The sequence below is a fragment of the Serinus canaria genome, chromosome 3 (assembly GCF_022539315.1).
Source record: "Serinus canaria isolate serCan28SL12 chromosome 3, serCan2020, whole genome shotgun sequence".
In the NCBI taxonomy this organism is placed as follows: Eukaryota; Metazoa; Chordata; class Aves; order Passeriformes; family Fringillidae; genus Serinus; species Serinus canaria.
In genome coordinates, this window is record NC_066316.1 from 39,133,621 (window position 1) to 39,160,019 (window position 26,399).

Consider the following 26,399-nt stretch of genomic DNA (forward strand, 5'->3'; position numbering starts at 1 on the left):
GAAATGGATTTCAGCTTTTTCAGTAGTGTACAAAGCTGAAGGTAAGTGCAGCACTGGATGGTTTGGTGGAGAGATGCAATTGCAAAACTGGAAGAAGGTAAAATATGGTTAGAGTATTCATGGATTTGTGAATCGAAATCACAGGCATTCTGTCTGAACTTGTAATTGAAACTTCTAGAGGTGGGTATCTATCCTTAATCCAGCTGTGCAATATTTATCTTCATGTTGTGTAAAGTAACTAGATCAGCGTCTCTGAAATTGAAAAAATAACTCAGCCATGTGACCCAAGAATTGTCTGAGTTTTAGGGCCTTCAGCTCATAGTTTGGTCTCATTTTTAGGTTGAAGTAAAACATGTTTTTTTAATTACTGGATTCTTGATGAGTAAAAAATTAGAAATTTTTAATCTTTATTATACTAGCAGAAAGTCAGTATTGCTAGATCTGCATCTGTATTTTAAATACGTATCCTTAACTCTATGCTAGGTTTTTATGAAATTTTGAAACGTTGATAGTATTTTTTTTGTTCCTGAATTGAAAAGATCTAATAAGGAGTGAAAAAGAAAAATAGGCATTAATATGTACTATGTATCATCTGAATCTGGAAGTGTCAGATTATTCACCTATTGCCTGAACTCAGGTATCTGACTATGGAGTTACTTCATATTTTTGCATATCTTAAACTTCCTCCTTTGTTGAGCAGGTCTTTATTTTGTCATGCTCAAATCTCTTGCAGTTTTTGGAGCTTACAAAATTGGCAGGTTTTTGTGTCTCAGACTTATTGAATAGTACAATTTCCTTTTCTCTCAGTTTTTGTAAATCTTGGGAACTCTTTAGAACTTGTCTGTTATTGCTGCCACGTCTGGCAGTAATGACTCCTATTGTAGGCATGAGCTGGCAAAAATCAGTGTTCCTGCCTAAATAGATTTTGCGGTTAATTAACTGCTGGTTTGATTCTTAGTCAAGCTTTCAGCTTGCTTACTGGAAATGTTTTCAGCAGGTGCATCTTGCATGTTGCAAGTTCAAATTATGCTTTTTGTTCTGTACCCTGTTGTATGGTAATTACTAAATTATGCTTCATTCAGCATTGCTTTCATACTTTTCAGTCCTAAATGAATGATACAAATCTATTATGTTTGTATTTTTCATACACTTGTAAGTTCTGATGTGAATCCACAAGTTTTAGTACTTTGTTAGAAAAGCAGCAAGAAGTGTTTCCAGAAATTTGAAAACATCACTAAGAGCTAGTTTTCTTTACCACTACACAAGACATTTCTTTTTTCGATATGGTATTCCCTTTGTTGGCTCTTAATAGAAGCCAGTGCCTCAAAATGTTGCTTCATTAGGTTGGCATTTGCTGCTGTATTCACATCTTTGTGATTTGAAGTACATGGACTGCTTGCTACAAAAAATGGCCCTCGCTGACTAGAGCTTGAAAGTAGTCAAGCTTCATCTTTAATTTCTATTACACAGTCAAGCTTGCAGCTAAATATTTCTTTGGAATATTGTATAGCTGTTAACAGTGGCAACAAAAATGTTTCATATTTCTAGAGCACCTTCTAGTAAAGAACGTAACATTTCGGATATAACCATTGATATTTTTTGGCATACGTTCAATTTCTTTTACTCTGTACCCAAAGAATTTCTAAATGGGTAAACTTGGTAGGAAAAAAGATGTCTTAGCATAATTAGTAAGCTTGAAATGTGAGATGTGTGCTAAGCTTGAAAAAGAAATGGAATTAATTCTTAATTTCATGAAATGGAATTAAGAAAAAAAATTGGATAAACTGCTTCAGTTATTTATATGCTTGATTCGCACTGCTGACCCCAATCATTCCTTTTACTCTGTTAGTACGCGTTATACTTTGGCTTTAAAAAAATTTAAAAATCTGAGTAGTAGCTCTGTTTGTTTGGATTGTTAAAACAGGGCAATATTTTGTGGAAAGGGAAGGGATTTTTAGTTGACTCCTTTAAACCCTAACCTTTCTTAAAGGTTACAAATCAGGAGAAAATTAATTTGTTTAAATACAGTTGTATGATCTAAGCTTAGGACTAATCATTTTACATGTGTCAAAAGTAAACATCAACCAAATCATGTAGCATATTTATACAGTACCCTCCTAAGTCTTAGTATATATAAGAGAACTGGAAATTTGGGAGATAGGGATACCTGAAGCTTTCTAGCCTTGCTGGAGTTGAAGTAGAGATCACACTTTGAATGAGGTTAGTAAAACTTGAGGTATCCATAACTATGTTGTCATGGCATGGAAGCTGCAGATTACAGTGCTCCTGTGTTGCTTAGTGTCAATACTGATGTGATTTGGCTGTTCATTGTATAAAAAGATGTGGAAGACGCTGAGTAGAAGGCACAACCCTCACCTTCCCGGGACCTGGCTGTGTGGAGGCATTGTGTACACAGCAGTGCAGTGAAGGGTGTCAACAGGGCCAGTGGCTCAGCTGCTGGTTTGGTGTGCTCAATTATTTTGTCCCTTTTCATCCTCCTTTAAGTTCCCCTGGATGAAATAGTGGGAAGGGGCAAGCACTGATGGAGGACAGACTCATGAAGTTTCTGTGCAATTGTTTGTGGAAGAAAGAATTTCTTTCACAACTGTCACTCAGATGTTGTGTATTGAGGTAGAACAGGTTCTTCTTTTTCTCTTTTCTTCTTTATGGCTTCTTTAAGTTAGTGGAGCATTATCCTGTCGCATAAGGGTCTTTTCACCAACACAGTGTAGTAAAATTGAATGCCTTTTAATTAATAACTATTATCATTTTACAGTCAATCAATCCTCTCAGCAAACTACCCTGTATGACATTAGTGGTTGTTGGATTGCATCTTGCAAAATTCAATCTAGTAGACTGCGGCTCATTTGGTAAAATAATAAAATACACTCACACAAAAATATGACATTTTCTCAGTACTGGCTACTTGAAAAGACTGTGAAAGAGTCTTAACATCACTGATGTTTTTCATGTGTTTTCTTTTTGTCTCAGTGGATTTCCAGTCCCATTCTACAGATTGATCTACAAGCAAAGTAAAGTGCTCAAGCCCTTTTTTTCCTCAGACTTACTTTATTTTTAATTTTTCATAGCTTTGTTTTCTGGTATGTTTTTTTTTTCTTTATGGTAAAGCCAGTTTCTTTCTCTTTTTTTATTATCTTGTTCCCCTTCTAACTCGTAACCTTTCCAAATGACTCGTTGAAGCACCAGCTGTAATTTAGTCCCTTGTGTATAGGTTCTGTGTTGATGTAAAAAAAATGTTTGGAAATACAACTTAATTGCCATGATGTTTGCACTTTGCCAGCATGAAAGTGGAGTTACCTATTGAGGATGTGCAACCCACGGGTTTAATTTATTTAACTTTTTTATGACTCCATTCCCTTACAAATGTGTGCATAAGATAGAAGAAGAAATGTTATTCTTTTTTTTCTAATTTAGCAATTTGCTTGATTTATGGAAAAGTCTGTGCTCTGTATTGTGTATTTGCTCATTTGGAACCCTTCTATAGTTTATAAAGACAGTAGTGATTTGTTCCTTAGCCTCCCTGCGGAGTTTGCTCCATATTACAATCTAATTCCATGTCCGTGTCGTGCACTCCTGAGCTGTTAATTTGTACATTTCGATGCAGTTTGTTTCATCGTGTTTTTGTAATCCAAACTGAATCTAACGAGCTATGTGCTTTGGGGAGCCAGCCTTGCCTTGCCAATTAGAACAAGTGGTTACTGAGAGAGAGCATGTTTTAAATAAAACATGGCACCTCTGAGTGGGACCAGCAGCCTTCAGGGAATAAAAAGAGGATATTAAACTCTTTCTGCCTGAGAAGAGAGGGCAATATCAGAGTACACATTTTAGAAACATTCAACTCATTCCTTTAAAAAGTAATACACAGATTCATGGTTTGTCTTTTAGATAAAATGTAGTTTGCCATTGGAGATGTTAGGCACTACTGCCTGAGGAGTATTTAGAAATTCATAAGGATATCTGTCGAGCTGACTGCATGTTTTCTAGGATTCTGATTGTTAATGCCACATCAAAATTGTACAGGACTAGCAGCTACCTTTTTCTTTTCCCTTGTACTGCCACACAAGAGGCTGAGAGAGAGCAGGAGGAATGCCAGATGGTGAAAGAGCTGATTTCAGAAGGTATTTTACAAGGAAAGGAGTCTAGAGACACCATTTATTTTATTAGAGTGCAAAGGCTATGTGCTAGGTGTACTATTTTGAGGTAGCTGGGAAGATGTGTGTTTATGATCAATATTTGTGATCATTTCAAAAATTATCCAGCTTCTACTGATCTTTAAACTAACAAAACCTCCTGGTGAATTCGAGCAAGACACAACAGTGATTTAGGAAGTTAGCTCAACTTTGCAATTCTTTCTTGGATTTCACCCCCAGCGTTTCCTTTCCTCTGTCATTACTATTAACTTGTCCATCTACACCTAAATTCTTTCCCACTTGAGCCTCTCCAAATGGAAGTTGTTAGTTACTGTCCAACAGCAACTCTTAGCTAAGGACAGTGGGAAAGAATTTAGGTGAACAGTCATGGCAGCTGACTCACAACATTTCAACAGTCCTTGCATACACAAGCAGGGCAAGACCAAGAACAACCTCCCTTGTGAAGACCTTTTTGTTGAGCATCTAGCTGTAAGGGAAGTACAGCTGTTTGCTAAGGTGATTTAAGCTGCTAGGGAAAGCAGGTGTATGGGACAAATGTGATCTGGATAATAGAATGAAATGTAACTGATGACATTTCAGTTTTTTACCCATTTCATATGAAAGAAATGTGATCTAGCTAAGATCCTGACTTGATTTCCTTTTCACAGTCAATGAGGATTTCTTTGTGATACTAGACAAGTTGGGATTCTTTCTGTCTTGCATTTCTGTTCCTCATCATTTACTGAGAGATGATACTATTTTTCTGCTGATTTTGGACAGCCTGATTTTGGACTTGCCTTTCATGCCCTTGAGAAATGTATGCAAATAGGGACCTTTTGTTCCTTTATTTAGTCTTAGCCTTCAGAAGTCTTAGGCAAAATTTTGGAATTTCAGTTCTTTTCTGTATGTGTCTTTTCTGCGGTTGAATTTCTGTTCTTCATCTTCTTGACACTTTTATCTTGAGTCCAGTTTGTTTCTCTCTTAATGTAAAGGAAATCATACTTCACTGGTACAATCAATGCATACCATTTATTTTAAAATTTTTAATGATTTTTCTTATGGAGCCTGCAAACATGACTGTTGTTGTTTATTCATACCAGTCTTCTTATATGTATTGCAAAACATTCTCACAAAGTTAGTCACCAGAGGGCAAACTGCTCATGCAGATTTAGTCAATACAACTATAATTTCCTGCCTTTTTAAAAAAGGCCCAACAGTCTACGAATGAGTTTCCATGTAGTATTAATTAAATGAGAAATTTAATGACTATTGTTTTCAGAGATAAAAAAGTTATGATTTTACACTGAATGAGGTGGAATTTTTAAAAAGTAAAATTTAAACTGTTGGACTAACTGTTGGACTTTGCAAGAATTGGGGGAAAAATACTCCTTTAGATAATCCTTTTCCTTTTTATCAGATTAAATGTCCTTTACTAAATAAGTGATTAAATATCACTTAACTCTTAGGGAGAAAAAAGTAGCTTAAACCAACTTTCAGTGGGAATATCTTTATCCCTAATTTTAAGTAGATGACTGTTATGGGGGCAGGTGTGTGTGTGTGTAATCCTATGCTGAAGATACAGATAAGGCCTTTCTTGAAAAGTCATCTGAAATAACTGTATCTCTGGTAGTTCAACCTGTAAAATGTTGTTCCTTTCCTTTGGAAAAAGCATAGGCTGTTGACTAAATCTGGCACTGAAGATTAAGGAAATGACGAGACAGGTTACAGTGCTGTAATAATTAAGCCAATCTGTGTGTATGCATTGTAACTGTCTTTTAATTATGATAAAAGGATCAGAGTACAGTAAAGCACAAGATTACTGGCCTAATCTCCTGGTTTAAATCACAAGTCATTAAATAACATCTAGGTAAGCTCTGTTTGCTGAAAATTTCTCCTTTAAACAGCTGCTCTATCCTGATGTGAGGATGCTTCGGGTTCTGAATGCACCATGGTCGGTAGGATTTCTTATTAATAGGCCCCTTTACTATTAAGTACTATTAAGGTATGTCTTCTTAATTGCAACATTATAGGGATGACATTTGCACATTGAGCTGAATAGAGAATAATTATTTTCTTTAGAGAATTTCTTTAAAGAACTCATTAGCCCCCTAGTGCTTCAAGAAAATAAGTAATTTACTATCTTGACATTTGTATGAGTCAGAGGTGGTGATACTCTTGTTCACTGTACATAGATAAGAATCTAAAGCACATATGCTAAACATCCAAAGATATTTGGTATCAACTTTGAGAAGCCTTGTAACTGCAGTCCTTTCTTAATCTCCTTCCCCTAAGACATAAAATTTTTTGATGCTTTAAGTATTAAAAATACATACCTCCATAACTCTGTGGAACTGCAAAGGTATTTAATGCTTCTCTTGGTGAACCTAAGAATAACTTTGAACATCCTGAAAATAAATATGATAAATACATTGCAAAAGTCTTCTAAATTCTGTGGCAGAGAAAGTAAGTAGAATTTAGTTGTCTTTGATTTTTCTTTGGAATGGTCCTTGGAGTTAAAACAAAGTTAAGAGCAGAAAGGAGCTCAGCTTTGCTTTGTTTTCTGTAAAATTCCAGTTGCACATTTTGAATGTCTTTCATTCTATCCAGTAAAGAAGTTAAGGGTCCTCTAAAAGAGAAGCTCTGTGACTTGCATGCATTATGAAAGTAATTTAAAATTAAATAAAGAGGTCAGATCATAAGTGTAAAAAATTGATTAGATCGGGCACTTCTTTATTTCAGACTGCTTGACTTTTTCAAGCTCAGTGTAGGATTTTGCTATCCTGCAATGCCACCCCTAATCTTCTGGTATAAATAAATGCAATTATGTGAAATTATTAACATGTTACTGGGCCAAAGTATTTGGAAACCATGAATCAGGGGTGTTGATTCTGAGCTGTTGGGTTGCAGTCAGGTTGGGCACAAATGTTCTCTCATGGTTGATCAGAAGTGCTGAAGCTGAATGAACAACCTGATTATGGTCTTCTGTAGAGTCCATCTTCTGAGATTGCTCTTTTCTTGCTTCAACAAAAGCAGCTCTAGTAATAGTCTTCAGAACATAATGCGAGATTTTTTTCTCTCGCCTGTGCATTAAGGCTTCTGATCAGACAAATGTGGGAGGAGGCTCTGATTCGTATATTTTTAACTGCTAATGTTACCCACATCCTAGCTGTTCATTACTTGAACAAGCGAACAGATAAATTTCATGATGTGCAAGGTTAATGATCCGGTGCATAAAGAAGAACCTTGGAGCTTTCTAAACATTTATTTTGTATTTACGTGCATTTATCTACATGAATAGTTTAGCAACATTGGTAGCATTTTTATTAGGTTTCAGCTCCTACATAACTGGAGCTTTTATATTTTGAGATTAGGGCATTTCTGTCCAGCTCTGTGGAAAAGGTCCCATAAAAGTGGAGAGCAAATTATGAGCAGACAATAGATGTCTTGGGAAGTTGGTAAGTATTAGAAATGACCAAAAGTACATGTTTACGTCTCATATGATTGCTCAAAGTTGACACGGTATTCACTGGAAGTTGTTTGTGGTGAGCTCAATCAGCAATAAAAGACTCATTTCTTTTTTGGTAATTCTGTAAGTTACAGGCTTTGCTCTTTTAATAAAAGACACTGGAATTTGGTCTTCCATCTTGTGTTTTGCTTCAGAATAGGAAAACACACCCTAAAACTTTAAACACTTTAGAGGGTGTTTGTGGAGGTAAATACCAGTCTGGCTCATTTCCAGGCTGAGAAGGAAATACACTGTGCTATTTACCTTTGTGTTCTAGCAATGTTTAGTATGGCATTACTGGTCTTCATAGACAAGCTTTCATTCTCCTCTGTTGACCTGTCTTGCCCTGCAATATGTGAAGAAATGGAAAGTTGATCCCAGTGTAGGTGAATGCAGTCTTTTACCATGACATTTTCTGTGTCTCAGCAAAGTCAGTGCTTAGCTTTAAGTTCTCAGCAGAACTGCCATCTGCTGAAACACTTTGAGGAGCAATTTGAAAGCTAGAGTTTGACAGTGCTGGCTTCTTTTTTTCCCTAGAAACTCAGTAATATCTAGAGAAAATTGTGGTAGGTGTAAATAATTCTAAAAATGCAAATGCATATAATGAATGTTGACATCTACTCAATTGGCGCAGGTAAGAAATTGCTGAAACATTATTCTTCATTCTGCACTGCTTCTGTTAGTGTTCATAATTATTATTTCAAAACAGTTAAAATTATTGTATAGCTGGAAACTTTTGACTGTAAAGGTTTAATGTAAGATAGACATAGCAGTGACTTGTTTTGATAATCAGCACATGAAAATCATAGCTGATATGTGGCTGCAGCTAGTGTTCCAGTATGAATATTTTCTTTTTTTTTCTAATTGAGCTCTTAAATCTATGCACAACTAAGTTGTAAAAGGAGTATGTCTGAGTCCAAAATCAAGATGACAGGTAATATTCTCCAAATCAATGTATCTGTGAGCTGTGGGTAGCAGTAGGTCTCCAGTGCAGCATTCTGGTCCTTTTTTTTTTCCCCTACTTTTTTTTTTTTCTTTATCTTTCTTTGACAGGGTCCTGGTGTGCTCTAGCTGAGAAAGAATATATAGGAATATTCATCTAATAGATTTAGAAATGCAGAGTGCTGAAAGTTTTTGTAACAGAACCAGTTTTTCTTGGTAGTAACTAAATGAGCTTTTCTTCATGTAAAGGTCAGGTTTCATGTATTTGTTTCCACTTGAGTTTTTTTTTTTTTTTTGACAGAAAGAAAGCTATTTTGCACTTGATTTATAAGATATTTATTGTGAGTTAGTACTGCATAAACATCTGACTTTGTGAGCAGCACTGTGTACAGCTGACCATGCCTTGGTGAAAGGAATTTTAAGATACTAATTGTGGTCTTTTCTGCAGGTACTGCAGCAAAGTAGAGAATGTCCATTTACAGGAGAGCAAGAGTAATTATTTTGATTTGAAACTGTTTTCCTTTCGTAGAGCAAGCTGCAGTAACTCCCTGCAGATGGAGCGGTCAGTTGTGACTCCATCCACACACCTGGGCCTGAGAAATTAATTGTGCCTTAACTTACAAGGAAGAGAAACTCATGGCTCATTCACTGCAGACTTCTGAAGATGATGTTGTCAGTAGGACTTGAGAGTGTAGGTTCCTTTAGGACACTTCAGAAAATAATTAAAGTACTAAATCTTGTATTCTCATATGGCAGCTTGTTCTTTAGTTAGACTTAGCAAAGTGTTCAAATTAGAGTCTAGCTACTTTCTATTAAAAATAAAGCTAGGCAGATAATTGTGTTGATGTGATGACACATAATTTATAAAAATTCAAGTTAAAGATGATTTCTGTGAAATTTTTACTAATATTTTATTATCATAAAACCAGTTTTTGCTGTAGTAGTAGTGTCTCTAAATAAATACAAAGCATTTGAGATAACTTCTTATTCAACTAAGTAACCAATTTTAAGTTCCTGGGTTAGTGAACCTTCTATGAAATTCCAGTTTGCTGTATTCCTAAACCATGAATAGACAAATGAACTAAAAAACAGTAAGTGTCCAACAAACAGGACAAATACTAAGCTTAATTATTTTGTAAGTGTATGTAGGTAGTTTTTTTAGTTAACAAAAAGTTCTAAATTTCATTATTAAATATTAACAGTGACTAAGATCAGTCTTTAAACATGTTCACCAAATAATAAAACATTTTAGTTAAAATGCATCCTTGTGAATCAGGATTAGAATCACATTTTTAAGTTTAAAATCTGAAAACTCTTTCTAGAGCTGCCAGGTTCAACCTGTTTTTTCCATTTCTCTTTTCTTAGTGAAACTCAAAGGAAGTCAGGCCCTGAAAACTGAGCAAAATCATGTTACAGTGAGATTGTATACTTGAGCAGGCGGAGAAATCCCATGTTCTGTTGTGTGTTCTCCGTCAGGTTTGAGGCTGAGAAGCTGTAGAAGCTGTGTAAGCATCTAACTGCAAGGGTTGAGGTGTTTGCTGGCTTCTACCCAGCTGTACTTTTTGCTTAGCCAAAAGGAGCTTTGGGTTTTAGACTCTCAGTGGAAGGCCTTTAGCTTAGCATATGTCTGGGCCACCTTCTTCTCTCTCTGGTTCCCTGTTCTCTGAAAGACTCAGGGTTGGGCAGGTGGAGAAGTTAAAGGGACATGGCATTTACTGTGTCTAAAACAGACTTTTTTTTCTCCCCTCCCTTGTGTTAGAAAACTCTTCTTTCCTTTTATGTTGTGCCTTATATTGCATTCAGCAAGGCGTACTGTATTCTAGTAAGGACACGAGCACCTTTACAAAACACTTCTCCATAACTGGGTTATTGAAGAGAAAGTTTCCTGAGTTTTTAGTGTACTTGCAGGTTCCAGTTGGTTGGATGAAACTAGGAGCAAATTATTCTTGTTGCTTTTCTGTGCTGTTCTGGCTCTCTAGGTGCCCAGCTTTCTTCACTAGAACATGTTTATAGTAGTATTTAGTATCACTTATTAAATAGAATATGGAGTTGCATTTCATGGTTAACTGCAACTCATTTTCTGCCCTTTGCTCAAGGGAAAGCAAGTAGGAGGCTTCCTGCCTCTTTCCCCAGTTTTACTGCTGATCAGGGAAACAGACTATAAAAGGTAGTTTCTCTTTCCACTATTTAAGTTTGTGCAGCAAGGTATTAACAATTCTTCAGTTGTGCCTGGCCTATTAGCAGGAATATACAGTGGTACAAGAATGAATATGTTGAAAATTTTATGCCTCCATGACCTATTGAAGAATGGTATCCTTCTGCAGTGTTATTAAGTAATTTTTCTCCTCCTCTTAAATTAATGTTGACATTCTGTTACTGGATTTGTTCTTGTCTTCAGATTGGAACATAATGGAAAAAAATCATATTGCTGGTAGATTAAAATTAATTGTTTAAATACTTTTCTTGAAGTAGAATTCAACTAGAAGGATTATAATATAAAATCAATGTATGATTTAGTTTTGCTTTCATGTATGAAAAAGTGCTTGTGAAGCATTCAAAGCAGCAGGGGAATGCAGAAGAGAAGGATGAGTGGAAATCATAGCAAGAAAAGGGCAAATTCCTGAGGAAGGGGAGATACTCTTATCCATCTGTGTCAGAAGTCCAAGGGAAAACAACTCTTCAGAGTTCTGCCTTGAGTGAACATGATAATGCCTGTATGGAAAGGTGGGAAAGCTGTTTGATGTTAAATGTCAATCATGGTGGTTGGGTTTGTTTACTTTGAACAGAGCCTTTTTACAAAACGGGGTGCAGATTTGGAACTGGCATTTTGCAGATGCTTTCACTATAGATTTTTGCTCTGATTCAGCTCAGAGCAGCCTTAACTAGAAGTTATTGATAAGGGATTTCTGTTTGCCTATGGAAGATAAACAGGCTTTATAATTCTGTTTCTATTGAATACTTTGTAAAAATTTCAGAATAGTTGAGATGAAGCATTTGCTTTTAACTTAAGCAAAGAGGTAGATTCATATAGATGGAGCTGGAGTGCTCAGCGTAACCTGTTAGAGGTTCATGATGTGGAAAGAAATTATTTGTTTTGCTTTTAAGATAATTTAATCATCCTACTTGAAGGCTTACAGCCCTGAGACAAAGCTTAGGTATAAATGTAGATGAGTTGGCATTTGACAAGGGGTGGAGCACAGACTCCTGCCAAGGGGGATGATGTGTACAAGTAAACCACTCAACAGTTTTACAGAAACAGAAAAGGTGACTGGAAAACAATTCAGCAGTTACCAGCCCTAGACAGAAGCACTCAGGTTTTTGATAGTTTTTAAGCTGAGCATTTCAGAATTGCTGCATTCCTTAGGCAGGTGGGGATTTACTCTTAATATTTTGTATTTGTTATGGGTTTTTTGTCCTAGTGGGATGGCCAGCACATGACAGCTGAGGAAAAAGAAAATAATCTTCAGTTTGTGGGTTTCCAGGAGTTTTTCTAGTGCCCTGTCATCTGCTTGCTCTCTTATAAAAGTAACAATAGAATCGTATAAGGTGTATTCTTTTAATGCATTTGGTTAAAGTTAATGTCTTCAAATGATACACAACTGGCTGATTTATAAAATGAAATTTGGTTTACATTGGTTTTAATAGTGTTGTGCCTGAGACTTTTACAACTGTGCAAACTGCTGGTTTTAACCAGAAATTAAAAGTGGAGTCATGGACAGGATGGAGTGATAGATTGAGATGGGAAAGTTGGGATTAGGGTTAGTTTCTTTATCTGGCTGATACTACTCAAATTTAGATCACAAAAGCAGTAGTTGGAAACTTTCTACTGAAAGTCCAAGTTGTGTGCTCATATAGTGGGACTGACTCTTGCTGTTTTTACACTTATGAAGAGAGCTTCTACAGAAGCCATAACCTTTTGTACTTTACTACACCAAAATGGTGTAGTAAAACCATTTTGATTGCCTAGTCCATCTGTAGATGATGCTCATACTCTCATACTCTTTTTTCTCATTCTCTTTTTTCTCATACCCTTTTTTGGCATCTGGTGTGGGCTGTAGAAATTGCTTTGAGGATTAAAGCCAAATAGATTCAAGGAATTGCTTCATCTTTTCAAAGAACAAAGGGAAAACTCTGATTTCACTGATGTCTACCAAACGAGATACCAAGAGGAGCTGAAATACATATGCTTAAAATCTGACAATGGCACTGCAGATACAAAAAAAAAGGCATGTTGTCAAACACTGGTTTTGCTCTTGAGCTAGATTTGCTCCTACAGGATTTTGTAGAGGTTTTTAAATAATAACATAATGTTTTTCAATGTATTAGTTTACCAATAAAGCACAAAACATAAGTGTGAGTTTTCTAGGTTTAAAATAAGTTATAGGTAATGCTGATTGTAATTTTTTATATTTTTCCTTTTAATTATTTTCCTTCCTTCTCAGAGGTGAGACCATCACAGAATATCAGGTGTAGCTTGGCCCCGAATAAGCATGAAGAATCTGAGGCATGTACCTTACCTTGCACTTGTCTTCTTTCAAGCATTCTTGTAATGCTGTCAGTCTAACTTAGCTTTTTCTAACTTGGCCTTGTAGGCCACAGCTCCTGCCTTAGAAGGTACTTGTGACTGTGCCCAACTTAGAGTGAATCATTACCTTATTTTCTTTTTAAAGGTTTGCATGAAAGTTTGTATTATTCAACTTGATCTACAGAAATGCACAAAAGAAAATGGGGAATCTGTTTGAATAGAAAAGCCTTCATCCAAAGAGGGACTGAGCTTGGGATGTCTGTATTCCAGATGGCAGTAGTTTGTGCTGCCATGTCTGCAGGTGTCTGCTGGAAACAGTTCCCTTATACTAGACAGTTCTTTGTAATGTCCCTGTCCCTCCACCTTTTTTGTTTCCTGGTTTAGTTCAGAAGATGACACATCTGTCGCTGTGGAAATACCTTACAGAGTGCAGTACAAAGTGGTTAAAGGAAAGCATCTGTTTCTCTGATAGCTTTCTGAGAAGCAGTTTTAAACCCTAGGATACAATACATTGCCTGTCTTGTATGATCAGTGGAAAGTGTTCCTTTCAAATCAGGTGTTCTCTGGTAGCTAAATTCTTGAAATCAAACCCACAGTGTTCAGGAACTGTAAAACCAATACTGTGAAGATTCTCTGAGAGGCAGATGTGCATTAGCATTTTGAGCAGCATGCTCCTACTGTTTTTCACTGAGAGAAAATAAGTGACACCTTAAAAATTTTTATACTTTGTTAACCTGGTAAGTCATTTCCTGTCACCTTTTTCCATGTAGATATAAATGGTAAATGCAAGCTGCATTTTTTAAGGATTTTTCTGCATCTGTGCTGTCTGGTGTTTAAATTGATTGGGTCTTTTCTTTAACTCTTATAATGAGATTTCAAAACTCTTTTCATTTCTGACTGAAGCATTCAGATATGTTCACGCTTGAAATGTACTGGGCTATGCTTGGAGTAAGTGTTTTTTTCTGCATGTATGCTTATTACTTTTCCAAAGAAACTGAAAATTAATCTTAACTCTAACCTGGCAATAGTGTGTATGTGTGTGTGTGTGTGTGTGTGTGTGTGTGTATGTGTATGAGAGAGAGATATGGGAGTGCTCCATGATTAAAAATTTAGGGTAAGGTTAATTTACTAGGTACTGACAGACAAATTGTGAAAGGTATAGAAGCTAACTGGAAGAGAATCTGTAGAGAAACTATGCTCCCTTTTGAAAATCATTAATATTTAATTTTAATTTTAGTTCAGTAGCTTGTATCTGTCTCCCCTGGACATTCTGGGAGAATTGGATCTGTAGCTTTTCTTCTGCCAGTAGCCAGTGAATATTCAGAGCTCTATCCACAGGGCTAAAGAGATGAGAGAATGGTGTAAAATAAAAATAAAAGTTTGAGAATTTATATTAAATCTCAGGATTAGATTTAAACATAATTTGCATTGCTGTTTATTTTCAACAGGCCAGTATTTCACACCATTCCTGTCAAATTTCTCAAAAGCATTAAACAATGGTACTGTATTTACTTATGTAGGGTTGGCATCTAGGTTGGAAAATCACACTACTCTCTTGGAGCACAGCAAAGCTATTCAGTATTTAGTAAATTTAAAAACAATTGAGTCTGCATAAGTTGGTGGTACCATGTGATGCCGCTTGTGATGAAAAGTCTGAAAAAAATCTTTATTCCCTTGTGCTCTAGTCACAATAATGAATCTTATAGGTCATCTTATTAAAACTGAAAAAACCCCTGGATGCTAATTTCAGTTTCATTTTACCATGGCAAAAGTGTTTACGGAATTTCACTGTGTGGATTTTCCACTATTTAGGCACTAGCCATTGTAATTTCTGTGTGCTTCAGTGAAAGATAGAGCTGTGTCCTGTATGAATAAAAGCGAGGCACAAAGTAAATTTTCTTAACATTGAAAGGGGAAGAGGGGTCTGGTGCTACATCGACCTCAGTCTAAGGACTCACCGTGCTTACACACTGTTCCTTTATTGGCATAGTTCAATGAACATTGATGTTGTCTGAGGTTGTGATCCTGAGCAAGTAGTATGGGAAAGGGAAATACATAGCTGAATAGATTGTATGGAAAAAGGCTTAGGTTGCTTTTTGAAAGGATGAGTTTTGGTTCCTCTTCTCAATGTGGAGCTCATGTGGGCTTTTAAGGGGAGTTCCTTGCATGGTGTGGGACAGTGAGGCATGTTTTGATGACAAATGTATGTCTGGTTTGAAATACTGCCTTACAGATACTTCCCTCTTTATACCTGGATGTAGAATTTTCTCTCTTCCTTTTTAACTTCTGGTGTCATAGAGAGGAAGAGATTATGAAAAAATGTGAGTGCAGGTTAAAGCAGGGCACACAGAACTCACTGAAGTTTCTGTATGGATGCAGGCTTTTTACTCACAAGATAAAACCTGGAATGTTGTGAGCAAAAATGTTGAGCTAATGCTTCTGAAGTATGTATGCACGTGCACATCAGGGTATTTTCTTTTTCTTGATCAGATGGCCCCATATATAGTATATTTTGGATTTGTTGAGAGCAAGCTGCTTTAAAAATAACTGTTCCTGTATTATCTTTCCTAACAGAAACTCCTCTAGTAAATGTTCAGATTTTCTTGCATTTATCAAAGCAAGACAAGGAACTACCAGAGAGGTGGAAGTGCAGAACTCAGTCTAGGTGGCAGTGGGGAAGGGTTTTCTGCCTGAGGCTGTAAAAGGCATGCTTGTCCTGTAAAACTGTGTTGAATGTAATACCTTCTGGAAATACTGATGGTGGCAAACCATTGAAACTGTTGCTTGGTTTTTTTCTTAGGGCAGAATATATTGGTTTTTAACTCTGAGAGCAGATTCTTTACAAAGATTTTTCATTTGTCATAATTTGATGAAATAGATTTTTTTTCTGGTTTCCAAGTTATATTATGTGGTTGTGGCTGTCTTAGGAGAGAGAAGAAGACTGTGTGCATGCATGTACAGCCATTTATTTATGTTAGTTTCCCTTCTAGTTATATAAGTTTCTCAGATGCTAAGTGCCTCCTGTTTCGGCTTTTGCCGTAGAAGTAAGTGACACCTATCCCAGTCTCAGTAGAAAGAGGATGCATTCCTCATTTCAAATTTTATTCATTGATTGAAGATACGCTCTTTTCTAGGAGTAACTACTCAATCGTTTTGTTCTTGTTACTTGTCATTGTAGGTAATGAGAATGCTTAATCAGTAAAATACCTTTTCATCTACTTTCTAACAACATACATGAAACACTTGACAGAGCAACAAAATGTGTTCACCTCTTACTGGAGGTCTGGATGGACCTTTGCAAGAGAACATTCTCTACTTTATGCATATTCTGTGCATAATTTATTTTCTTTCCCTGGTGACAGGCTCATTAAACATCTAAGAACATCATGCACCTGTTTAAAAATAGAGGGTTCACCATGGTCTGAAGTGTGCTCTCTACTACCTCAACAGTTCTAAGTAGAAAATTTCTCCATTGCTAATAGTGAGATGAGAATTGATCAGCTGCATTGCTTGACAGTGAATGAGTGGAAAATTGAGAGGTGAAAACAAAAAAGGGAAGATGGCAGCACCATAATGCTGGAGATACTACTGAAATAATATTAGTTCTGTTGATGTACTGTCCTGTGTAGGGGCCATAGTGGAATCCATTGACTCTTGCAGAGATTCCATTAACCACATTTTTCTCAATTTAGGAGGCTTCTTAGTAGAAATTTAGTTTGTTAATGTGACACAGGCCTTTTCCTTTGCCTCTGTTGCATTGATGTAGGAAAATTAATTTGGTTTTGATGCTTTTTTCTGAGTTTTGGTTCAAGTTCTTAGAAATAGATCTCTATTTCAATAGTTTTAGGCAAATTAAACTAGAAATTTCCTCACTGAGTTCTGTTTGGTGTTGTCTCTAGCATGCAGTTACTCTGCTGTGTGTGAATGTACATCTGAGCTGCCAACAGGCTTTCTCTTTTGGAAGGCGAAATTCAGATGTGGAATATAGAAAATGTACGTTACCCAAGTGGGAAGAAAAAGACAGTTTCCATTTGCATAAGAACATTGACATACAGTATGAAGTCAGACTTTCGTTCTCTCTAAGAAAATCTCCAATCTAAAGACATAAAAAGGCATCATTTAAAGCAGCTTTTCCCTTGATAACAATAATATAAGTAAAACCATGCATTTTACTATTTAGTTTTGAGCAGCAGATTACAATAGATCTTGCACTACTTTGATAGCTTTCAAACTAATTTCACAATATTTAAATATTTCAATATACATGGTTTCCATGTGGAGTTTGCATTCTGCTGTGAATTTCTCATTTAAATTATCTCTAATTTTTTTTCTTCATTTCATATATGGTACTTGTCTTTATTGTGTTGATAGCACAATACAAAAAAAAATTAGCAGATAGTAATTGCTTTAATAAGTTAAGAGTTACTACATCTGTATGATTATAAAATTCTGTTTCAAAAGTAAAATTTTCATTAGCTGAAATAGGAGAATAGTGATGGAAAAGAGGACATCAGCCACTGTCATCACAGTGGCTGATGCAATAAATCATGCAATAAATCTCAAAGCAATATGGTAGCTCTAGAGAATAATAATGGAACTATACATTGCATTTACTGAACTAAACAAAATTATTCATGGTTAATACTAGATTATATCTATGCAATAGTGTCTATGTGAGAAGAAAACAAATGTTTTATGAATACACTTCCTTTAATTTATCAATACCCTAGTTTTGAGTGTAGAATATGGGCTGGAATACATTTTGTCCCAGAGTGTAAATGTGCACAAATATTTGCATTGGGGAGAGGCTTCAATCTTACCCTTACACTCCATATACTTTTAATGCTTGTCATTATTACAAAGCAAAAATGAGAGTTAGTCTTCAGTGTAATGGATGTGAAACAAAACCCCCATAAAATTAGTTTTAAAAGGAGAATGTTTTTAAACAAAAGGGAAACGTCTTGAAATTCATGAGAGAAATTAAGTAATATTGCATGGTATCCTTAAGAAAAATCCAGAGATATGCTCTGTTAATACTAAAGTCATCTTTATTGTGGAATGTTGTAAGGATTGCAAAAACCTATGCCCAGTGTGTTTAAAGTGTATTTAAATATTACAGAAGATGACTTCCAAGCTGTTGGCAGCCCTTCATGGTAAATGTTTTATTCAGCAAGCTCTCAGGCATTCTCTCAATTCTCCGTGGCATTATGTGAGATTCTAGTGGGATTGTGTTCTAGTCTAGCTGCTTGTCTGCCCTAAATACACGGTGTTCTTGAATGCTGCTTGTATTGGCTCAATTGTGACATTTTCCAATGAATTTACCTTCTTAGTGTGGATTATTGTTTCATATATAGTTCTCTTATTATAATGCCTGAAATTAAGCAAGCAATCTGATTAGAATCTGCTATGGGTGGTTTGTTTTTTCCCCAAGGTAAGTGCTCTAGGGTTGTTGCTAAATACATTCCTTTGTTCTATATTTGTTAGTGAAAGCTACATCACCAGAGTATAGCTTGCCTTTAGAGAAGATACTGATAATATTTGCTGTGGGTTTAGTTTCTGTAGGAATCCATCACAGAGACTTGAATTGACTCTGGGGAACTCTGTGCTATGCAGGTGAGCTTTACCCTTGCTTTAGGCAATTTATGGTGTATTCTGCATGGTTTTCTTCAGATGCTTTCTAGTACCATGTTGGCAGATAACACTTATCACAAAGATAAGATCTGACATCTCACCTGAATTTCCTCTCTGAGAAGCCAGGATAAAGGTTTGGATGGGTTCCATGTGCTACTGGCAGTATGGTGATGACTGCTATTTTCAGCTCTTTCTGTAGCTCCCTGAGGGTTTGGACTATCAGCATTGCTGTAGAGCATCCTGAGTATGCTGAAGTTGAATGTAGTTCAGGCCAGATCATCACCATCAGCTGGGCTGCAACTTCTCTTACAGCAGCCATTTTCTGAGATCATATTTACCTCTAGATTGTGGTTATTTACAGGTTGTTACCACCTGTGATTTTCACACTGATTTGGTGTTCCATATGCTGTCCAAATCTTTTGTTTGTTCCTGTTCTCAAACAGCAGCATCAGGAACACAGTCTTAGTACCGCAGGTAACTCTATCTGCAATTTATGAGAACTGCTTTATTTTGAGAGGGATTCTTGTCATTGGTCAGACTGCTGCATATTTCACAGAATCACAGACTGCTTGAGGTCAGAAGGGACCTTTGGAGGTCATCTGATCCAAGCCCCCTGCTTAGGCAGGGCCACCTACAGCTGATTGCTCAAGGCCGTGTTCAGATGGTTTTGAATAGGTTCAAGCATGGGGACTGCAACCTGCCTGGGCGACCTGTGCCAGTGCTCAGTTGCTGTCATAGTGAAAAGTGTTCACAGGATCACAAAATATATGGATTTGGAAGAGACCTACAAGGATCATTGAGTCCAAGGATCATCCTCCTGGCCCTGCATAAGAACATCCCTGACAATCACCTGTGCCCAAGAGCATTGTCCAAACGCTTCTTTGAACGCTGTCACGCTGCTGGTGTGACCACTTCACTGGAGAGCCTGTTCCAGTGCCCAAGCACCCTCTGGGAGAAGAACCTTTTCCTAGTATCCAACCAAACCCTCCCCTGACACAACCTCAGGCTGTTCCCTTGGCTCCTGTGTTTCTCCATGTTCGGATGGAGGCTCACATGTTTCAGTTTGTGCCCATTGCCCGTGTTTGAAGGAATGAGAGGGAAGGAGCAGGATGAGCAATTAGTCTAAGTACTCTTGCCATTCCAAAGTAAACATTTGTGAAGAAGGAAAGAAAATATAATTAGGTTTTTAATAGTTCAGATTGCTTCAAGGAATGTTCATTTTTTCCCTGGGCTGTTGTGTGTAGAAGTTATTACAGGGAAAGAGTATTGTTTTGGAGTTCTGTTTGCTTCGACATGGTCATATATCTAAATGCATAATGGTATTACTAACCAAATATATCTTTGAATTTCCATTCTATGCTGCATAGCAGTATTCCGTTTCACTTAACTTTTGTGTCTTAGAGCTCAATTAGCACAAGTGTACTTCCTGAAAATGATGAAAAGTTTGTTGTTTCTTTACTGTCCAGGTGTTAGAGGCCACATGACAGGAAGCAACAGGAGAATTTTTGCCTCATACCTCCCAAAATTTGAAGCAGGAGTAGATTTATTTAAGGTTTTAATGATAAAAAACATCTATTCATTATCTGTGTTGTTTACAAGGATTATAATGCATTAAATAATTAGGTTAGCTGTAATGATGGATTTCAGAAATCATCTTAATTTGCATACAATTATTGTGCTATACAAAGTAAAGAATTTGTAGCTTGTCATATAGCAAGCAGTTTCCTCGGGTAAAATCAATATTTGGCCAAGTTCTCAGTTTTTCCAAGCAGAGAATTAAAAGCAGTGTCCCAGTGTTATGTCTTGTCATTTCCAGAGCTATTGAAGCAATTTTATAAGAATAGGTAAAAGTTGTATATAATTTGCATACAATGGGCACAGATACCAGTCATGTGAAGGAGTACTAATGTCTATTTGTCTCCCTCAAGGGCTCACCAGGATTCTCAATTCCGAGTTTTTACGACTGTGTAATAGAAATTTGATTTGTCAATGTGCTTTTGTAGGTTTTTTGGTTTGGTTTGGTTTGGTTTGTGGTTTTTTGGGGTTTTTGGTTGATTTTTTTTTTTTTTTTTTTTTTGGTTGGTTGAGGTTTTGGGGTTTGTTGGTTGGTTGGTTGGTTTTTTTGTTTGGTTTTTTTTTCCCTTATCATCCATTAACTCCATGGTGTTTCTCATAAAGGAACAATAAGGTAGATGACTGACACTCTCCAAGTCACTTAAAAAAGATGTTCCTCTAGAATGTGACACTAGAAGAACAGCTGAAATAATTTTGGGTTTGTATTTTACTGACTTGGAGCAAGAATGTATCATGCCCTATAGAAAGGTCAGGTTAATCCTTAGCATTATGGATACAAAGTACTTTATACTGTGTTTCCAGTAGAAAAGAATTTAATGGACCTCAGGTAGGGTGTAATAACTGAGAATGTAAGTTAAATTGGCCAGCTGTTACACGTTTTCGCATTTGCTGCAGTGGCATGTGGGACGGTGGAGAAATTTCTCACTCATTTTGTTTCAGATTGTTCTAATTGTTTTTTTTTCAAAAAAACAATTAGAACAATCTGAAAAAGTGTGAAAAGTGTGAAAAGGCTCTCACGATTAAGAAAATACCCTCTTTAAATTAAATGTAAACCCAGATTTAATCAAACTAAGTCCCAAAATTCATTCCCTGGTCTTTGTGGAGCCTTGAAGGGTTAGCATATTACTTCATAACTGAGTTGAAACAGAACTTCATTGCAAATGATGCCTGAGGTGCCTATGGAGTTGCCTTTGTCTCATTCCTTGACTGATTTGCATTTGTTAGAAGATTAGTTGAAGATTGTTAGATTTGTCCTGGGTTGCCTGTCTTGGGGTAGTTGAATAAAAAGCTGCAGAGTTCTTAAAAATCCTGGTAATCTGCCTTTACATGTGTTTCTGGAGGTGTTTGAGGTCACAGGCTATCTAGAGATCCTCAGGAAGAAATTATCAGCATATGGTATTCAGAAAAATTAGGTCCATATACAAGATATGGGGATGAAGGTGTTAATTTGAGAGGCTCTAAATAATTATGAAGTGGTAGCGTCCCTTGGCAACTCTTATGTTCTGCGATGGACAGCAGAAAGGCTGCACCATATGCTAATGGAATAAATAGCGCTTCCTCATTATGAGAAGCTGTAGCATCTTGGTGTCAGCTAATTTGAAAAATGTCCAGAATGAAGTCATGCACCATAAATGAGAGCCCTCATGAGAAGCTGATTGCTGACTGTTATACAAAAACACTTTCTAAAATCAAAGTTGCTTCAGGGATCAGTGTGTTAGTTGAAAAGTGCCCTCAAGCTGACATATATTGAAGGGAAAAATCAATGGTTTAGCTACAAAGTCTCTTTGGAAGTGTTATAATGAAAATAGTGTTCACTTCTTCCCTATATCTAGAATTAAATGAAAACCCATCCATATGGGGAGGGGGAGTAGGGGGTGGGGTGTATGTGTGCATATACACAAATATAAATATATAGAGAGAGGTGCTGTGAGCATGGTTTATCTTATCCCATATTGAATCTGAGCTATTAATCATGCAAATGCATGCAAGTGAAATATATAAGGGACTGATACACATAAAATCTAGCATTGGCATAAATTTGAATTTAATTTTCAGTAGTTCCTTTTTTTTTTTAATTGTCTATATAGTTTTAAGTGCTTTGTAATTGAGAAAATAATCTCTTATAAGGAACTTTATTTTCTCTTTTTCTGTATCAAGTAATTAAGACCGGGTAAAATAGCAGTAAAAACACAGCCTGTATTTTTGGTGAAGTATGAAATAATTCTTGAGAACTGTTTTAAACTAGTGAATTTGTCCACATAATTGGCTGCATGAGATAGTAAACTAATCCTAAATTAATGCATTGTTGTCTCTATTTGTTCAGAAACACTGAAGTTGCTACGTGGAATAGCGTGTTGCTGGTTTTGGGTGAAAAAAATAACATTATCTTCCATTTAAGGATGTTAATTACTACATGTGTTTACCTAAACATGTTTTTATTGCTCTAGTCTCTTCCCTGAGCCTCACAACAGTGTATCCATGTGATCCACAAGTGACTTGATATGTGGCATTAGAAATACTAAATTCTGGCCACTGTGCATTACGTATGGGAATGTTCTCCAAGCCGTGCAGGGTAGCTGTGCCACTTGGTAATCACTGATCGTGGGTGGTGGGAAGTGTTACCCTTGTCTGATTCTTAAGGAGAGAGGACATGGCCTTGGCCCTTTTCCAGATAGGCTGATGATTGTATTAGGCATAATAAAATATCTGCTTCTTGAAGGAGGAATAGGAAGTGCTTCTGTGACTTCAAATTATGTGCAAGTTCTGCAACTGGGGAAGACAGTATGGCATTACTTAGGCTGGATCCTGATGGTGTAATTGTTCAGTTATCTATTTTATCTTCTGACTGAACAAAATTTTAGTGCAAAAATATACTGTATTTATTTGGCCTAAAATACTTAAAGAATAAAACTACTTATCAAGAATATCAGGTAATGTCTGCCAGTCCTTTATTTTGAATTATCTTTTTGTAGAAAATTATAGGAACAAATTCTCAGGTATGTCTTCACTTTTTTATTTCCTAATAAAAGATAATGGGGATGAAGGTGTCTAATAGAAGACATTTAAGTGCTTCAAGGTCTGCTTTTTAGGTGTTTCTGTGAGAATGAAGCATTGGTTATACTGCTTGTCAACTCATTAAGGTAAATTGCTATTGATTATTTCTCACTTGTTATTCAGAGTTTCCTTTACTGTACATTACAGTCATAGTAGTAGAAATGAGTAGGAAAGCAGCTGCACCATGTGCCTTCCAACACAATGAACAAACATCATTGGTAAAACAGTTGTTTTTATTTAATGTCTTCTTTGTCATGCAACGGGGAAAGTATTTGCTTATGTCCAGCGTGAAAGTGACAGAAGCAGTGTCCTATATAATCACTCTTGCACACACTAGTATTTGTTAGTATTGATGGTATTTCACAATTTGTCTCTGTGGCACGGTGTCTCTTCCAAAACACAGCCTTATATCAGCTGAGAGCAGGACGTGTCTCCTACCTCACCAAATATAGTTGGAGATAACAGGTGAAACAATTTAACACTGCTGTCAGTAGTAATAGATGAAACAATTTAACATTTTTAAATCTCTATTTTACCTCTGTTGGTTTTGTAGCAGCCTGCCAAAGCAAATTTCTGTGCTTTGAGACCTGTGTTGTGGTCTTATAAGTTCTTTTTTCCATGTAGGAAAGCACAGCTTCCTCATCTGTCCCAGGCTTCCTATTACTAATGTGATAAATATTTGGATGATTAACAGAAGTTTGTACTGCTTTGCTTACTTGGATTTTTAATTCTGCATGATGCTGGTTGCAAGTACATTTCACCAACTATGAAGAATAACAACTTCTAAAATTTCTGTCACTGTTAAAGAGAACTTCTCTCCCAAAGTTTTTTCACAGGAGACAGAATTCCTAACTCAAGTGGCAGCCAGCACTGGACATAGTGGTAGTATGGTAATGAATTTGCATATGTTCAAGAGATAATTCTGTTCTCACTACTGAGTGCTAATTCTCTTGCTTTCCATGTGTCTCCCATGGCTTGGACAGTACAGGAGATTCTTGAGAGCAGGAATGACTTTACAGTTAGGGAACTGAGATATTCATCCTGGGTTCTGCTGTAAACTTCACAGTGTTCCATCTCTAAATTTACATCTGCTAATGGTTTAAAAATAATTTCTTTTGACTGTATTTGTTAGACTGTGCATTGATAGTTGGGACACATATTTTGGATCTTTACATTCTTACTTCTATCAGCTAACATAGGAGCATCTGTTGGCCTCAGATAAGTAAAATAGTTGAAGAAACTGAAGTACTGCACCATACCCAGTGAGAACATGCTTGGGTATCCCAGGCTGACAATTAAATGGGGATATATGTGGTTTACAACTCCTGTAGACATGGTGAAAAATAATAGGGATGTCATTCTCACTGTTCTGGATATAAGGAGAGTAAAAAGCAAGTGGTTGCTACAATGCTCCTAAACTTAAGAAATGTTTTATCTAGATTCAGAATAGTTAAATAATTGTGACTTTATTTTCTCAGCAGTAAAACTTCCTAAATCAATCAAAACAACAGGTCACTTTTAAGAAATAAAACCCAAGCTGCAAGACTTTACACAAAATAGTTCTGAAGTTCCACTTGCGCAACTTTGTGTATATTAGTTTTCAATATGTAAAATAAATACAGGGCTAGTAGTGAAGACTTCTATTGTGGGTTCTGTGGACAAGCAGGTAGGAGTAGTGGAAAAATAAGCTGTTTTTCCTACTGGGCTTTTATGCAGTTAGGCTGTCTTTTCGTTAGAGAGCTCCTTCAGCTGGTGTTTGAAGTTGTTTAATAGTGTACCCAGCCAGCTATGTATTCAGTGCTTAAAAAATAGTGTCTGAGAGCTTGATCTGATTAAATCCACTTTATCAATGTTCCTGCTTTTGAAAACACTTTAGTGCCTCTTTCTACTTTGTGCATACCGGGATTCAAGATAAATTCTAAAATGTATATTTCTTCTTAAACCTTTTTCTCCTGTCTCCTGACAGTGCAGGAGCAATAGGAGGAAAACAAAATTCCACACCTTTGTAAGAATTGCCTAACCTGAAAGCAAGAGCAGAAAATCACATAACCTCTCAAAAGCTATGGAACTCACTGCTGAAATTTTTCCTAGTGTTCTTGGGGTTGAACAGACGACAGGATACAGATTTCTCAGCAGACAGTGAAGTGACACGATGATGTATTCAATTTTTTTATATCAAAGATAAAACCATTCTCTAGAGATATAATGTCATGTTCCAGGTTACTACTTTTTCTGTAAATCCCTTTTAGAAGGCTTGTACTGTCTACTGATTTAATAGCTGCTTTTATCTAGTATGTTTTGTACTCTAAACTGACTTTTTTCAGATTTTGGTTTGGACATCATCTTAAAGGTCATATAGAATTAGACACATGGTGGTATAGATTGCTTTATTAGGCTTTAGGTATTGCTTTCCCCATTCTTGCCTGTCCAACAGCAACTATGCCTCAAAGTGCTTCAGTTACTGAGTTGTACAGTTTGCTCAGCCGTGTTTTTATTTTATTAAGTTTGTCTGTATTTGGACCAGTGTTGTACCCTCTCAGTGGCTGGTTCCTGCCTAAGTGTTTGGAAGTTTCATCTGAAGCTGTAGGTAATCAAGCTTTCTATGTGTAGATGATTTGAAGTCAATTTACCTCAAATGTAACTCACTATGGAGTTTCACTATCAATATGGACTGGTTTAGGTAAACTGAGTTAGAGAGCCCCATTTGATATTTCCTTCTGTGGATGTGGTGATTTTGGCCACACAGCAGATCGAACTAGGGGCAAGATGGCCATCAAAATGCAAACACCTGGATGAGTTCTGTATTTCAGTGTATTTCACTACCTCACAAATAACTTTGTGACCACAAGAGAGAGAGAAATTGCACATGAGCTAGCATTCAGTTGCACATAGAATAGCATAGAGTTAGCATATTCTTCGTTTGAAATTATTAAACTAATTTCAAACTAAGAATATGTTATTAAACTGTCTGACAATTAATTTAGGAGTAAGTAGAGATGCCTTGATTTTTGTTATC

The 26,399-nt window shown here is 36.5% G+C and overlaps 1 protein-coding gene across 1 annotated transcript in view; it reads left to right on the forward strand.

The window, feature by feature from the left end:
• The window catches only part of ZFAND3 (zinc finger AN1-type containing 3), a 135,171-nt gene that overhangs the window by 37,285 nt on the left and 71,487 nt on the right, over positions 1–26,399 (forward strand). The window lies entirely within an intron of this gene.